The sequence below is a fragment of the Ochotona princeps genome, chromosome 11 (genome assembly GCF_030435755.1).
Source record: "Ochotona princeps isolate mOchPri1 chromosome 11, mOchPri1.hap1, whole genome shotgun sequence".
NCBI classification, from domain to species: Eukaryota; Metazoa; Chordata; class Mammalia; order Lagomorpha; family Ochotonidae; genus Ochotona; species Ochotona princeps.
Window position 1 is genome coordinate 72,423,462 of NC_080842.1, and position 14,483 is coordinate 72,437,944.

Consider the following 14,483-nt stretch of genomic DNA (forward strand, 5'->3'; position numbering starts at 1 on the left):
CCTCTCTGGGCACCAGGACCCTGGACTGTCGCTCTGAACACGCCTACAAAGGAAACTCCCACCAGAGAAGCAAGCCCTGCAGGTTGCCACATTACAGTGACTGCCGGGCAGGGCGGGTGGCGGGGAGGCAGGGAGAATAAGACCCTCAGGAGGGGAAGTGCCGGCCGTCTTTGGAAAGCAGCCATGAAAACTTAGGCCAGAAGAACCGACCCGCCAACCTCAAACTCCGTATCCAAGCCATGCTTGAGGCTGAGAGAGAAGTGGAGGGCACACCGCTTCCTGAGGGCCCCATGCCCTGACCCGGACATCTGGGTTCACGTCCCAGCACCACCCGCCGTTCCAGCTCCTCGTACATGTGCACCCTGGGAGGTGGGGACCCACCTGGGGCTCCTGGCTTCTGCCTGGACCAGCCCTGGCTGCTGTGGAGTGAGCCCCTGGATGGGCTCTGCTTCTCTTGCCTTGTGCGACTGCCGCTGCACCATGCCACTGGCGAGGAAGCCTGTCCAGCCTAAGGGCCAGCAGACGCACACACAGCAGGACAGGCTAGACACACCGCAAGCAAGTGAGTGGGAGAAGGGGCCCAGAGAGGTGTGGACCTGCGGACACCGCCTCACCTGGCCCTGGGGTCATGGGTGGCTGCTCTGGGCACAGCGGCCACACTTTGAGTAGCAGCTGCAATGCTGAGGGCAAGGACACCCACACGAGTGATCAGCGGAGGGGTGGGATATGGATGGTGGCAGTGATTCCAGCTCACAGCGTGGGGGAGCCAGGGTAAACTCGCCAGGAAGTGAGTGTAGTCGAGCCTGGGAGCCCTGGGACCCACCGGGCTGTGGGGAAACTGCTCGGCCTCTACAGTCCCCATTGTCCCCATGGGCCAACACCTGCTGGCCTGCTCACCTGTCCCACCCCTGCCCCTCAGCCCCAGGTGCACAGATGCATGTGGCTGACCCAACCTCAGTGGGGGCAGGGTGGGGTCCCTGCCTGACACAGCTGTTCTAGGGCAAAGGTGACCCTGATGCGCCTCTCTCAGACCCATGCTGCCCTCTGTGTGGCCCTGGGGACCAGGTGCGGGTGGGGCGTCTGCTGTCTCTGGTGGCCCCACCAGGGTCCCGGCCACAGCTGCGGACGGACGTCAGCAGGTCAGTCCTGATTGGAGTGACTGCACACGGCATGTAGCGAGCCTGAAATGGGCTGATCAAACTGTTGAGCATGCCCACTGCAAATCACTTTAATGATGTGTTAACACTTAATTAGATTGCTACCGAGCGCTTTCGCTCACTAGTACGGCCTTGGGAGCTGACATCACACACGGGGTCAGCTCAGGAGCCAGCTCGGCAGTGCGCCCTTCCTGGCATCGCCAACCTGGCAGGCGAAATGAGCTCTGAGCCCAACCAGTGACCTGGGCAGTGAGCTTTCCAGGCACCTGCTTTGTGTCCCCTGGGGAGACCCCAGGCTTGTGTTTGGCATTGCTGTGGAAACCTGGCACCTTCAGGTTAAGGGCAGCCGTCACTCTCCTAGCAAGGCACTGGGGGTGGGGCCCTGAGACGCAGGTAGAGGGTGTGGGACTTACTGGGACGAGGGGCAAGTCTGTACCTGGGATGCCAGTTCATGTGCCTAGTTCTGGGCAGGCACTTTGGACTTGCAGGTTAAGCCATGTCCTATACAAAGAGCCTGTTTCAAGCACCAGAGGCCCCAGGCTTCAGAGCCCACTTCCCAGGAGGCAGTTGGGTCAGAGCCAAAGTTCGGGAGACCCTGGAGCTCCTGGCTCTGGCTCTTGGTTCCTGCTTCCTGTCTCCTGGCTCTGGCTCCTGGCTCTGGCTCTATCTCTGTCTCTGGTTTCTGGCTCTTGGTTCCTGCTTCCTGGCTCCTGGCTCTGGCTCTATCTCTGTCTCTGGTTTCTGGCTCTTGGTTCCTGCTTCCTGGCTCCTGGCTCTGGCTCTTGGTTCCTGATTCCTGGCTCTGACTCCTGTCTCTCTCTGTGTGTCTCTGGCTCCTGTCTCTCTCTGTCCCTGTCTCCTGGTTCCTGGTTCCTGGTTCCTGGCTCTCTCTGTCTCTGGCTCCTGTCTCTCTCTGGCTCTGGTTCCTGGCTCCTGTCTCTCTCTGTCTCTGTCTCCTGGTTCCTGGTTCCTGGCTCCTGTCTCTCTGTCTCTGGCTCCTGTCTCTCTCTGTCTCTGGCTCATGTCTCTCTCTGTCTTTGGCTCTGGCTCTGTCTCTTGGTTCCTGCTTCCTGGCTCCTGGCTCTGGCTCCTGGCTCCTGGTTCCTGGCTCCGGCTCTGGCTCCTGGCTCCTGGCTCCTGGTTCCTGGCTCCGGCTCTGGCTCCTGGCTCCTGGTTCCTGGCTCCAGCTCTGGCTTGATTCAGGCCTGGACATTGCAGCCCTTTGGGGAGGGAACCAACAAATGTAAGATCTCTCAGTCTCTTTTTTCCCTAACTCTGTCATTCAAATAAAAGAAGCCTTTTTCAAACAATGAAAAGAAAAGACACCCATGCCAGTCAGACACAGGAATGTGGGCCCAGTTCCCAGCCTCAGTGCCCAACTGGCTTCCTGCTAACAGAACCCACACACAGTGGGAGATAGGGGCATCACCCACATCCTGCCCCAGCATGGGGACCTAACACCCTACCCCCACCCAGGCCCCAGGCCGGTCCCAGTTAGATTTAACCGTGTCTTACCACGGCAGGTTCTCACACGTGGTCACTCATTCTGCCCACTGCTGTGTACAAGGCTGTTGGGGGAGGACACGGGGGAGGGGCACGCCGGCCTGCCCAGGCCTGGAACCACCAAGCTCCGGGCTTGTCCATATGCCCTGGGAGCCAGGGGAGGGGACTGTGAGGTGAGAAGCCACCACCCACCTACGCCCTGGGGGGCAGGCACTTGATCACCTCCGATATCTTAGAGTTGACCTCAGCACCCATGGGAGTGGCAGGCCCAGGGAGGGCCCAGGGAGAGCCCAGGGAGGGCAGCAGGCCCAGGGAGGGTCCAGGGAGGGCGGCAGGCCCAGGGAGGCCTCTTCCTCTTCTATATCAACCCCCCGCCCCAGGATCTTGCGCTGTTTCTCCAGTGCACAGCCACAGTCCCGTTTGCACACACACTCCTGTGCACTCACATACATGAATGTGCAGTCACACTTACAAGACTGCCCATAGACACATGCTCCATTCACACACCACACAAGCCAGTGTCCTGCATTACACGGCTGCACACTGAGTCCTCACACCACACGAGTGCACACAGTGTCCCTGTAGCAACACGTGAATGTGCGTGCCACACAGGTGCGCCGCCCTCAGCCTCTCTGGCGCTGGAGGTCCTAGCCTCGCCGCCCCTCCTCCAGCCTGGCGGGCCGCTCCGCCCCCGTGGCGGCCACGGCCAGCACCTCGCGGAGAGGCCCGGGCGGCAGCTGTGCTGGGAGCCTGCCGGCTGCCCCGAGAAGCCCTGGGTGATGTGACACGACCAGACAGGCGCGAGGAGCAGGCCCTGCGGTGATGCGAAACGGCCCTGGACGCGCGCCCCGCGCGGGGGCCCTGGGCACCACGGTGAGACAGCCTCGGTCCAGGACGTGGTGCAGGAGCCTGGCAAGGAGGCGCCGCGCGGCCGACCCTGCCCAGCATCCAGATGGAAGCTTCCAGATGCGTCCGTCCGTGGGAAGCCAACAGGAGTTGGTTCAGCAGGCTGCGGGGCCTCGGGCGATCTGAGCGATGATTGACCTACGGGGAAATCGTGCATCCGCAGACCGGCCGCCCTCGCGCCCCCGGCGGATTCCGCGCACGGGTCACCTCTCCCAGCCGGATTAAGAGCCACGCTACCCTCTACCTGGACGCGCGCAAAGTCCAGGCCTGGGGGCAGGGGTCCTGGCCAGGAGAGGACGCCCAAGCCCCGCCCCGCGCTGGCCACCCAGACGCCAGGGTCAGAGCTGCTCGGGGTGCCCAGCAAGCAGCTCCCTTCTCCCTGGGAACACGCACCTGCGCCGGCCGGGGGCGGAGAAGGGTGGGGGCGAGCACAGGCGAATCAGACCGGGTGGGGGGGCGGTAGGGCAGTCAGAGGGTTGCAGGGCAATCAGATGGCTGAGGCCACGGGCAGTCAGACAGCGAGGGGCGCGGGGGAGGGGCAGCAGAGCGTCCTCCCGGCTGATGCGGACGCGCAGCCCCCTCTGCAGGGGCGGTGGGAACCGCAGCCGGCGCCTTCTCCCGGGGGTCGGGGAGGGCAGGGAGTGGGCTAGGAGAGAGGGCCTTTCTGGGGAGGGGGCCGGAGGGGCGCCTGGGGTTGAGGCCACAGTCAGAGCGGGAACAGCGTGGAGACAGAACCAGGAGGGAAGCGCACAGCCGCAAAACCGCTGGCTCTGGGAAAGCCTGGGGGAGGGCTGAGGGGCGGCAACAAGGCCCCCCCCGCCCCCCAGCGTGGCCGACTCAGTCCAGCAGCAGCCACTGGCCTGGCAGAGCCTGGGGAGCTGAGCCCAGCCCCGCACAGCGCAGCCCAATCCTACACCCTCGCAGCCCTTCATCCTGCTCTCAACATTGGAGAGGTGTGCTTGCTAAGACTGCGGGCATTTAAATGTATTGTTTACTTATTTATTTTAAAGGCAGAGAGCTTCAAATAAATAGAGACTTTATTTGAAACGGAGAGTTGGAGACGGAGAGAGATGGAGAGAGACAGAGATCCATCCACTGGATCACTCCCCAAATGGCCACAATGGCTGGAGCTGAGCCGATTCAAAGTCAGGAGCCAGGAGCCTCCTCCAGGTCTCCCACGTGGGTGCAGGGTCTCCAGCACTGGGCTGGCCTCTGCTGCTCTCCAAGCACATTAGCAGGGAGCTGAATAGAAAGTGGACTGACGGACTAGAACCAGGGCTCACATGGGATGCTGGTGCCCCAGGCAAGAGCTTCTTAACCCAGCACACCCCAGGCCACATGAGGGAGCATAAGGGGGGGCCTCCGCACCCATGGCGCAGTGGGGCTGCTAGGGAGAGGTGTTAGGCCACCACCCCCTCTCCTGGCCTGGTGATGCCAGTGTCTACACGCGCACCTGCTAAGAGGCCACCTACTTGCCAGGAGAGCCAGAAGTCTCCAAGGGCCCTTGGGCCCACCTGGACAAGGACACCGTGGGACAGAGCACAGCTTCAGCTAGGACAGGACCACTCAGCAAAGCAGACAGCGGGGGGTGCAGCCTCCAAGGGCCCCGGCAGTGGGCTCAGCACCTTGTGGTGCCAGAGCTGGAGGAAAGCCTGGCCCGCCTGTGAGCTCCACGAAGCACTCAGGCGCAGGGCATGGGGACTTACACCATTCCTCCCAACCCCGAGAATACAAAGCTGGCCCCCACCTCACCAGAGGAGACCAGAGATACCCCAACCCCAAATATGGTGCCCCAAATACCGCAACATTAGACCACACACACCAGCCTTAGACTTCATAGCCTGTCTTCATACCAGATACCCCCGTGCCAGACTAAACACAACTCAACCCCAGATCTGACCCCAATACCATGCCATGCACCCCAAAATGTCACACCAGACACCCCCGTGTCAGCCTCAGCACACACAGCATATGGAAAGAGAACTGGGGTCGCAGGCACCTGATAGCATCATACCAGGGTCGTCGGAGGCTGCCATGTGCGGGAGGCAGGCAGACAGAGCCGCGGACTCACCACGTGCAGGTGCACTTGCCTATGTCTGCAGCACCCGGGCAGAGCCTGGCTACGCACCAGGAGCAGAGCCTGGCCACTCCGGGAGCAGAGCCTGGCCACTCCGGGAGCAGAGCCGGGCCTTGGAGCTCCTGTGTGGATGGAGACATCTGGGTCATGGCCAGGAGCCCCGCATGCACCTAGTTCAAGTCCTTGTCTTCATGTGTTTAACAGCACAAGCAAGAGGTGCTGGCAGGGGTAGAGGCACAGCATGGCCTACAGCAGGGAAGGGCAGGCACTCGGGCCCTGGGGCTGTCCATGGGGAGAACTGCTCAGCAGCTCTGACCCCAAAAACACAGAGGAGGCTCGACCCCTTCAAGTCCCGGCTGCTCCACTTCCCACCCAGCTCTCTGCTGTTACACCCGGGACAGCAGTGAAGGATGGCCCAAGGCCTTAGGACCCTGCATCCATGGGGGAGAACCGGAAGAAGCTTTTGGCTCCTGGCTTTGAGTCAGCTCAACTACAGATGTTGCAGCCACCTGGGGGGGTGAAACATATCTCTCTTTCTCTGTCTCTACTCTCTCCATAATTCTGCCTTTCAGATAAATAAATGTTTCAGAAAAGAAAAAGTTAATTTGCTATATGCAAATTGAAAATAATTCAAAACCCTCTCCACACCGCAGTCTGGTTATAGGTTTATGCCCTGCCCATTCCCGCCTAGCGGAGGGCAGTGGGGCCCACCCTTGGGTCTGCCTGCTTGGCCCAGGGCCAGGAATGGGGCAGTCACAGGGTCTCAGGCCACCTGTGTGTATACCGTGCCGATCACCCAAGCATCCCCCCTGCTTCTCTGCCATGGATGGACCACTTGGCTTTTGAGAGCTATCGCCTTCTCTTGTGCTGTGGCCAGGAAGGACACAAGCCCGGCCTGCCCAGGGCATTCAGCAGGCAGGCCCTGGAGATGCGGGAGCCACAGTCACCAGGTGGTGGCCTCTAGAGCGTTCCGGGCTCAGCGCCTGGGAAGCCCCTGCAGTGTGCTGCGTGCAGCCATAGACTGCCCCAGACCCCCTTCAGAGCCCAACGCCAGCTCCGACTGGCCACCAATGCCACCCTGGGGCGGGGACCCCATCTGCGGAGCTCCACAGGCAAGGCTCCCAGAAGGGACCTGGGCTCCTGGTCTCCCTGGACTGGGGGCCCTGGAACGCCAGTCAGCAGGGCCCAGCACACTTTCAGGCCAAGGCTGACACGGAGGTCAGCTCGCACAGGGGGGCTGGGCCGGCCCTTGGCCAGAGCCCACCCGGGAGCGTGGACGCAGCTGCTGCCTTCCCATTAACTGGGCCACATCTGGTGAGGCAGATCGCTTTGCTCCCCGACTGCAGCCTCCAGGCCCCCTCTACCTCGTGCTTGGCTTTTGCAGCTCCAGCCGGGCAGCCCTGTTGGGAAGGCTCCTGTTATGGGTCCTCGTGAGGGTCCTCTCCTATGCACTTTGTCACCCCCACGGGCCACCTCTGTGCAGGCTGCCAGACCTCGCCACAGTCACCAGTGCAGACAGGGGCTGAGTGCACCCTGTGCCCCTCAGAACATTCTAGCACTGTGCTTCCCCTCCCTTCCCAGAGAGAAGCCCCCTCCTTCCCACCCTTGCCCACACCAGCACAGTGACCTGGGCAGATGCCCCACGTGGGTTCCCATATGCCTGCAGGTGCCCACAATACCCTAGGGAGGAGGACAAGGCCAGAGGTGGACGTGTGAGGGTCTCCCAGCCTCACACTCACCAGGTAGGAGAGACCCCAGACTCATGCTGGACAGTGGAGCCCAGCTGCAGGGGGACAGAGTCCTTGCAGGGCGGAGCGAAACCCGGGCAGCAGTGAGGACAGCGTCCCCAGAGAGAGACTCCGTGTGGCCAGCAGCACAGACAGGGAGAGCTGGCTGAGGCCCGGGGGCAGGGGTGCCCTACTGGCCATGCTGTCCAAAGCACTCTCCCTAGGGCCGGCACACTCATGTTCGTCACTAACGTGTGGGGGGTTCAGGTGGAACTGGAGTCTTCCAGCAGCCCTGGGTCAAGGGCCACGCATCCGGAGTGCTGGGTGTGAACAGGGAAGCATGTACACAGTGGGCAGAGGGCAGGTGGGAGGTGAGCCCACTCCCCGGGGACTGGTTGGGGTGTGTGGGAGGTGAGCCCACTCCCCGGGGACTGGTTGGGGTGTGTGGGAGGTGAGCCCACTCCCCGGGGACTGGTTGGGGTGTATGGAGGTGAGCCCACTCCTTGGAGTCTTGGGGGGTGTGTAGGAGGTGAGCCCACTCACTGGGGTTTGGTTGGGGTATATGGAGGTGAGCCCACTCCCCGGGGACTGGTTGGGGTGTGTGGGAGGTGAGCCCACTCCTTGGAGTCTTGGGGGGCGTGTAGGAGGTGAGCCCACTCACTGAGGTCTGGTGAGGGCCAGGGGTCATCAGTCACCAGGGTAGGATTTCCCAGAGTTCCCCTGGCTCCCTGGGAATGGGGGGGGGGCCAGGGAGGAGGCGAGGGTCTCCACATTGAGGGAAGGCATTTGCAGACTTGTTGCTGGCCCTCCTGCCACAGGGTATCCCAGGAGGCCAGGGGCTGGCCGAGCAACACTTAGCAGAGGAAACCGGAGGGACCCTGGGGAGTGATTGAACACTTGTGAGCACTTCGGGGAGCGAGTGGCCCTCCTCCAGGCTCGCTCCTTCCCAGAGGGAAGGCCTGGGCACCGGGTGCGCAGCTGGGGGTGAGGGACATTAGCTGCGTGATTAGCTTGCTCTGCACCGGGAGGTGGATCAATGCCCGGGAGGCGAAGCTTCTCGCCTTTCAAAGGAATCCAAGGCCAAAGTGGGGCCGGTGGCCCCCACCCCCAGCCTCTGCTGGCCTTTTTGGCGCCCATACAAGTGCCTGGCGGCACCCCTGCAAAGGCATTGGGCCCTGCCCCCTGCAGGCGGCCTGAAGACTGCACGCCCCCTCCGGCCTGGGGCCCCAGTTCAGCCGGGTTCCTCTTGAGATGGCTCTGGGGCTCCTGGCTACCTGAGCCCAGGCCTCAAGCCAGAGAGGCTCAGCATCAGGCCACTGTCTGGGTGACCTGGGCCACATGCCATGTGCCCTGTGCCTGGAGGACTCTGAGTCCCACAGACATCAGTCACCACAAGGTCGTCTCTGCCTTGTGAGTGAGGCTGGCAGGAACAGTGATGTGCCCTTGGGATGGGCACGGCCACCCCACAGCCAGAGTCAGGCGAGCCTGTGCTGTCGAGGGACATCCAGCAGTGCGGGGTGTGGGGCCTGGCTGTGCTCTGATGCCCCCGTGACGTGTCAGGCCGCTCAGAGGACTGCCTGTTCAGGTAGGCCAGGCCCCTGGTGGGTCACTGCTGTCGGGACGCTGTGCTGCCCGCCCTTGGCCCCAGCTGCCCTAGTGAGGAGGGGGCAGCAGCCAGGGAGCTCCTGGAGACATGGGCAGGGCCAGCCCAGAGCTGGCCAGCAGGGGACAGGACACACAGCTCAGGTGCATAGGCCTGCAGGGTCCTGCCCTGGAGGAGCCCGAGCTGAGCCGTGGTCCCCTGCCCTGCTGCTCCCTGCGTCCATGCCCTGTCGTCCTCCCTGGGTGTGCGTGCATCCCACTTCGTTATATGCCCAGAAGCTGGGGACCCCTGTGTGGCTTCCCAGGGCCCAGAACCCAGGACAGAGTCTCCACTGGCCCCGAGGTCCTAGGTCAGGCCCAGGAGGTGCAGTGTCCTCTGAAGTGCAGACAATACTCTGGTGAACCGAGCTCTGAGTTACAACAGAACTTGCTGGAACTGATGTCAGAGCTGCTCGGAAAACCAATTTCCCAGGGCCTTGAACGCTACACGCAGATCTTGTTGCGTTGTCTGCATGGGGGCACTGGCTGAGCTGGCATCCTCCTCATGCCGGGGGGCAAGGTCCTAGCGCTCATGACTCACCCAGCCCACATTTCCCCTCGGATATTTCACACTGGCGTGTTCAAGGATCCCTCCCCCCTACCCTGAAGTCCAAATACCCCTTGGGAGCCCTGGGGACCCCCGACTGCAAGAAACACTCCCCTCTGCTGGTTTCATTTCCTAATGCTGCAACAGCTAAAGCTGGGCAGGGTCGAAACCAGGAGCCTGGAGCGCCACTGGGGTCTCTCGTGTGGGTTCAGGGCCAAGCCCGGGGGCCGTCCTCAGCTGCTCTCCCAGGCACGTTAGCAGGGAGCTGGTCGGGCAGCAGAGCAGCTGGGACTTACATCAACGTCCATATTGGATGCTGGCATCGCAGGCAGCCACAGTGCCTGCAGTGCCACAACACTGGCCCCTCTGCCTGTCAAACAAATAACAATTGTTTAAAAAAATACAAAGGAGGTGGTGTGCAGGTGGATTGTGCCTTGGTGTGCTAAGGCCAAATTCAAGTTGATCCATTGGGGAAGGGAAGTTGGTCTGTGGGGTGCAGAATGCAACCATCGGAGGGTGTAGGGGACAGCACGCCCTCCACTCCACATTCCCCAGCCTCCTCGGCTGCGCAGGGGCCAAGTGGGGCAGAGCTGGGGTAGACACTAGGACAGGGACCAGAGGGACTCAGACCCAGGAGCTGTCCCTCCTCCCCAAAAGGCCTGGGACTCCCCCGCACTTTGTTCCGAGCCCCTGGGCTCCTGTGTTCTCAAGCTGCCATACACTGCTCAGACTGGGGCCGGAACCAGAGAGCCAGAGCAGCCTTCCGCCTGGACCACCCCGCCCACTGTCCCAGTGCCGCTGGAGTGGGTGAGCGCAGATTAATTGTTTATAAAAGCACTTAGACCCTGTCAGGCGACAAGTGCTGTGTCCCAGCAACATTCTTTCATTACTGTCCCTTGGAGACAGAGCCATCAGCGAGGGTCTGAAAACAGGACACAGAGCCAGCAGCCCCAGCCGCATCCGCCCAGCAGCGGCCCCTGGAGACTGCGGGCAAGTCACTTAACTCTGTGCAAAACCCCCAATGCCTGCCAAGGCCCCTGAGCTGAGAACCAGCCTAGCCACGACCGCACGCCACCCCGGCACCCTCCAAGGCCTCAGGCTGCGAGCCTTCCAGGCAGGGCAGCCAGCCTCACCCCACGCCCGCCAAGGCCCCCAAGCTGAGAGCCTGCCAGTAGGGCATCCCCTGCCAGCACACCCCAAGGCCCCCAAGCTAACAGCATTCCAGGCAGGGTGGCTGGCCTCACTCCCTGTGCACCAAGAGCCCGTGTGGATGGCCCAGGAGCAAGGAGCCCTTCCCCAGGCACAGGGCTGGACATCAAGCTGTCTGCATCATACACCGTGTCCATTGGGTCCTTTCTCAGTGCTGGGCACAGGAGGAAGAACCAGGAAGACAGTTCCAGCAACTTTTCTGGGGACCCTCGGGACTATCACCACCCACAGTAATGTGTGACAAAGGTCAGATCGGGGGCAGTGGGGTGCGGAGTCTCTAACCTCTCCTGGAGCCGTGGGCGGGGAGGCCTGGGAGGAGTGGGGGCTCCAGACTGCTTCCCCAGCAGGGAGCTCCCAGTTATCCTGGAATAGCACCCCTACCACACACATGGGGTGGTCTCCCCGACAATGGAAGCTGATGCCTTGTGGCTCCTCGAAGCCCTCTGTGCAGCCACTCTGGCCGTGCTGGCCAGGCCACTGTTTGAGCACAGCAGGAGAAGGGTGGGCTTCTATTGAGCACCGGCTGTGTGCCTGGGGTTAAGCCGTGTGACCGTGTGCAGGCTGCTGTCCCTGCTGGAGATGACCATGGCCTCTGGTCCACAGAGCTGTCCCACAGGTGAGGTGGCCAGACACAGGAGCGAGGCCTGGGCTAGCAGCACAGCTGTCAGCTGCTGTCCCTGCCTTTCACCTGGCATCAGAAGTGAGGGTGTAAGCCCCCCACAACTGTGGGGGGACTCTGTCCTCAGACCCCCCCACCATGGCTGGTAGAGTGGGAACTTGTCTGAGATGCTCTGAATTCACTCTTCGCTGCCCTAGCTGGGAAGGTCATCCTTGTGGATCCCTGGACATGGCCTGCCACCCGTCCGTGCTACGGGGAGCTTGGTCGGGTGGAAGGACCCTGAATGACCGAGGCAGTGGGCTCAGTAGAAAGCCACATGAGATGGTGGCATGAAGGACATCCCAGCCTCCTGGCCACTGTGGCCTAAGCTTCTCCCCCCGCCCCACTGCCCCCTAACAGTGACCAAGCCTGCCTCTCCCCCCACTGCCCCCCAAAAGTGACCAAGCCTACCTCTCCCCCCACTGCCACCAAGCCAGTCTGAGTGGCCAAGCCACTCCCCTCCCTTCTGGGTACGGGAACAGTGATAAACCTGGCATCTCCACCAGGAAGCCCGGCTGCTGCAGCGGGCAGAGGCCTGTGCAAGCTGCCTCCTGAACCTCCTAGGGATGGGGCAGGCTGGCTGCCCCAGCAGGTACCCAAGGAGCATGGGTGGCTCACAGCAGCTGATGGGCACCCTGGTCAGCTCCCTGGGTGAGATTAGCACAGGGCCGCTGCAGCTGTGAACTCAGACCCGTGTGGGCATGCTGAGCCCCCGGGTGGGCATGCTGGCTGGAAGGGACCAGCAGCTCATCCTGCCCCTCCTCCAGCCGCCACACAGGGGCTGCCGTCACTCACACTGCAATGCCAAGCACTTGCACCCCCAGTGCCCGCCCTGAGCCACAGCCACCCCACGCCAAGGGAAACAGCCTAGGCACAGAATTCCAGGCAATCCAGCAACTGCCGCGCCCTCACCAAGCTTCTCCTGGTGGAACCTTTGAACAGTGGACACTCAGGGACCCGCAACCCTGAGCTGGGCACTCCTCATGCACTTCCTGTGTCCTAGCACCATCACAGGCGCCCGGTCCCCACTCAGCGGGGCTGTGAGGCAAGGCCCAGCATGGAGGCAGGAGTGACCCTGCACCGGAGCCCAGGGGGGTCAGCATCTCCAGGGACCCCATGGTGGTGAGGAGGCTGGGGGCCCGATGACAGCACCAAGACGGGAAATGGAGCTGGGGGACAGAGGCTTATCTAGAAATTTCTATGGAGGCCCCTAACCCCCTGAGCCCGAACTGACCACAGATGGCCTCTGTTGGTCCCCATGGCTTCCCTAGTCCACACCCCACAGCACAGCACAGCTGTGGCCCCTGTGGGGCCAGAACACAGTCGAGCAGGCTGCCCAGGGTCCAACTGGTCCCCACTCTAGGCCTTCCCTCTCTTTACTTTCTGCTGACTGCTTAGACCAGATGTGGGACCCATGGGAACCCCGCTGGTCCGTCAGGCCCAGCTGCAGAAGCTGCCTGTCCCAGCCCTGCCAGCAGCGCCCTCAACCTGCACAGGGCCAGACCAGCTCAGCAGCCTCCACCTGGCAGTGCCTGGGATTAGCATGTCCACCGCGCAGTGGGGTGGAGGACAGGGCCAGGCACTCAGCAGGAGCCATGCCTGAGGCCCGCACCTGAGCGATGGGACCCGGGGGAGAAGGACAGGATTGCCAGTGTCATGTGGGGTGTTAGGTGGCTGTGCTGGGCTAGGCCGAGAGAGGGGCGGGCGCCAGTCCCCAGCCTGGGCAGCCCAGCCGCCATCCCACCACCCTCAGCCCTGCCCTTCTAGCAAGCCTCACACTAGTTCCCAGGTTGGGCGAGGGGGTCAGCTGTCTTGCCACCTGGCTGATCCAAGTGCAGTTCCTACACCACACTGTCCCACAGGCCCTCGGGGGTGATGGCCCCAGCTCCTGCCCTCTGGGGCAGTAGTGTACCCCTCTTGCTGCTGGGTGCAGGGAGGAGCTGGGATCCAGTCACCAGCTCTGGGGACAAACCTGGGGCTGTGCCCTTGGCTGTGAGCTGGAGCCTGGTGACCCTGGAAGGAGGTCACTCTCCCATTCTCCTGGGGTGACTGACCTCAAGGACTGGCCTGAGGGGTGTCCAGCCCCCAGGAGCTTTAGCCAAGGGCAGGCTGAGCCACAGGGTTCCCCGCAGCCAGGCCACGCCAGGAGCAGCTGGGGCTGCCTCCTGCTGGCCAGCCGGGACCATAATTAAGACTCCGGTTTCAGCGAAACGCTTTATTGCTGGGAGGGGCATGGATCAATAGACAAGGTTTTTATCGCAAATGAAAATTAATTATTTAGTGTCCAACACGTTGGCGCTCACGTAACTGTCAGCAGCAAGGGCTCAGCTGGGAGGCCATAGCCCTCGCAGGGCCCTCAGGGCTTTGGCTCCAGGAGGGGAAGGGGTCAGCTTGCCCTGTCCTGCTGCAGGCCATCTCACCTCGCTGCCCCGGGGCTTTCCCCTCACTGTCCCCACCTGCTGTGTGGGATCCAGGCAGGACCTGGCCTCTCTGGGCTTGGGTCCCTCCTTTGAAGCCACAGGTCATCCCAGGGCCCTGTGGGGACAGTCAGAGGGCCAGGTCAGAGGCGGAACACAGCTCGCCACGGCAGCTGCACAAAGTGCTCACCAACACTGAGCCGCACAGCGAGCCTCAGCCGCACGGCCGGCAGACCCCGGGGCAGCAGCCCTGGCTGCAGCGTCCCCAGCTCCGTGGCAGCCACGGTGACTGTGGTGACGGTGTGGAAGCCCATTTTCTTGGTGATGATTATGCTGGTGGTGCAGCCATGAAGACCGCGGTTGGGATGGAGTTGTGTTAGTGCCGGTGGTGATGCTGGTGAGCACGGGAGCTTTGGTGGTGGCAGTAACGACGGGAAGGGCCGTTGTCATGGTGATAGTATGGCTGGTCCATGCCATAGCAGGCTAATCCTATTTCTGTATGACCAGGACCTGTGAAGGTGCCAGTGCCGGGTCCAGCTTCTCCCTTGGGGCGCCAGTGCTGGGTCCAGCTGCTCCCTCGGGGCACCGGTGCCAGGTCCAGCTGCTCCCTCGGGGCACCGGTGCCAGGTCCAGCTGCTCCC

General features: G+C 62.4%; 1 protein-coding gene across 1 annotated transcript in view; it reads right to left on the bottom strand.

Annotated features, from left to right (window-relative positions):
- Positions 1-2,519: 2,519 nt before the first annotated feature.
- HTT (huntingtin) overlaps positions 2,520-14,483 on the bottom strand; it is a 358,005-nt gene continuing 346,041 nt past the window's right edge. The window contains exon 68 of the transcript XR_009246318.1: positions 2,520-2,536. The gene's annotated coding sequence lies outside the window, so the exon portion shown is untranslated. The remainder of the gene's footprint in view (positions 2,537-14,483) is intronic.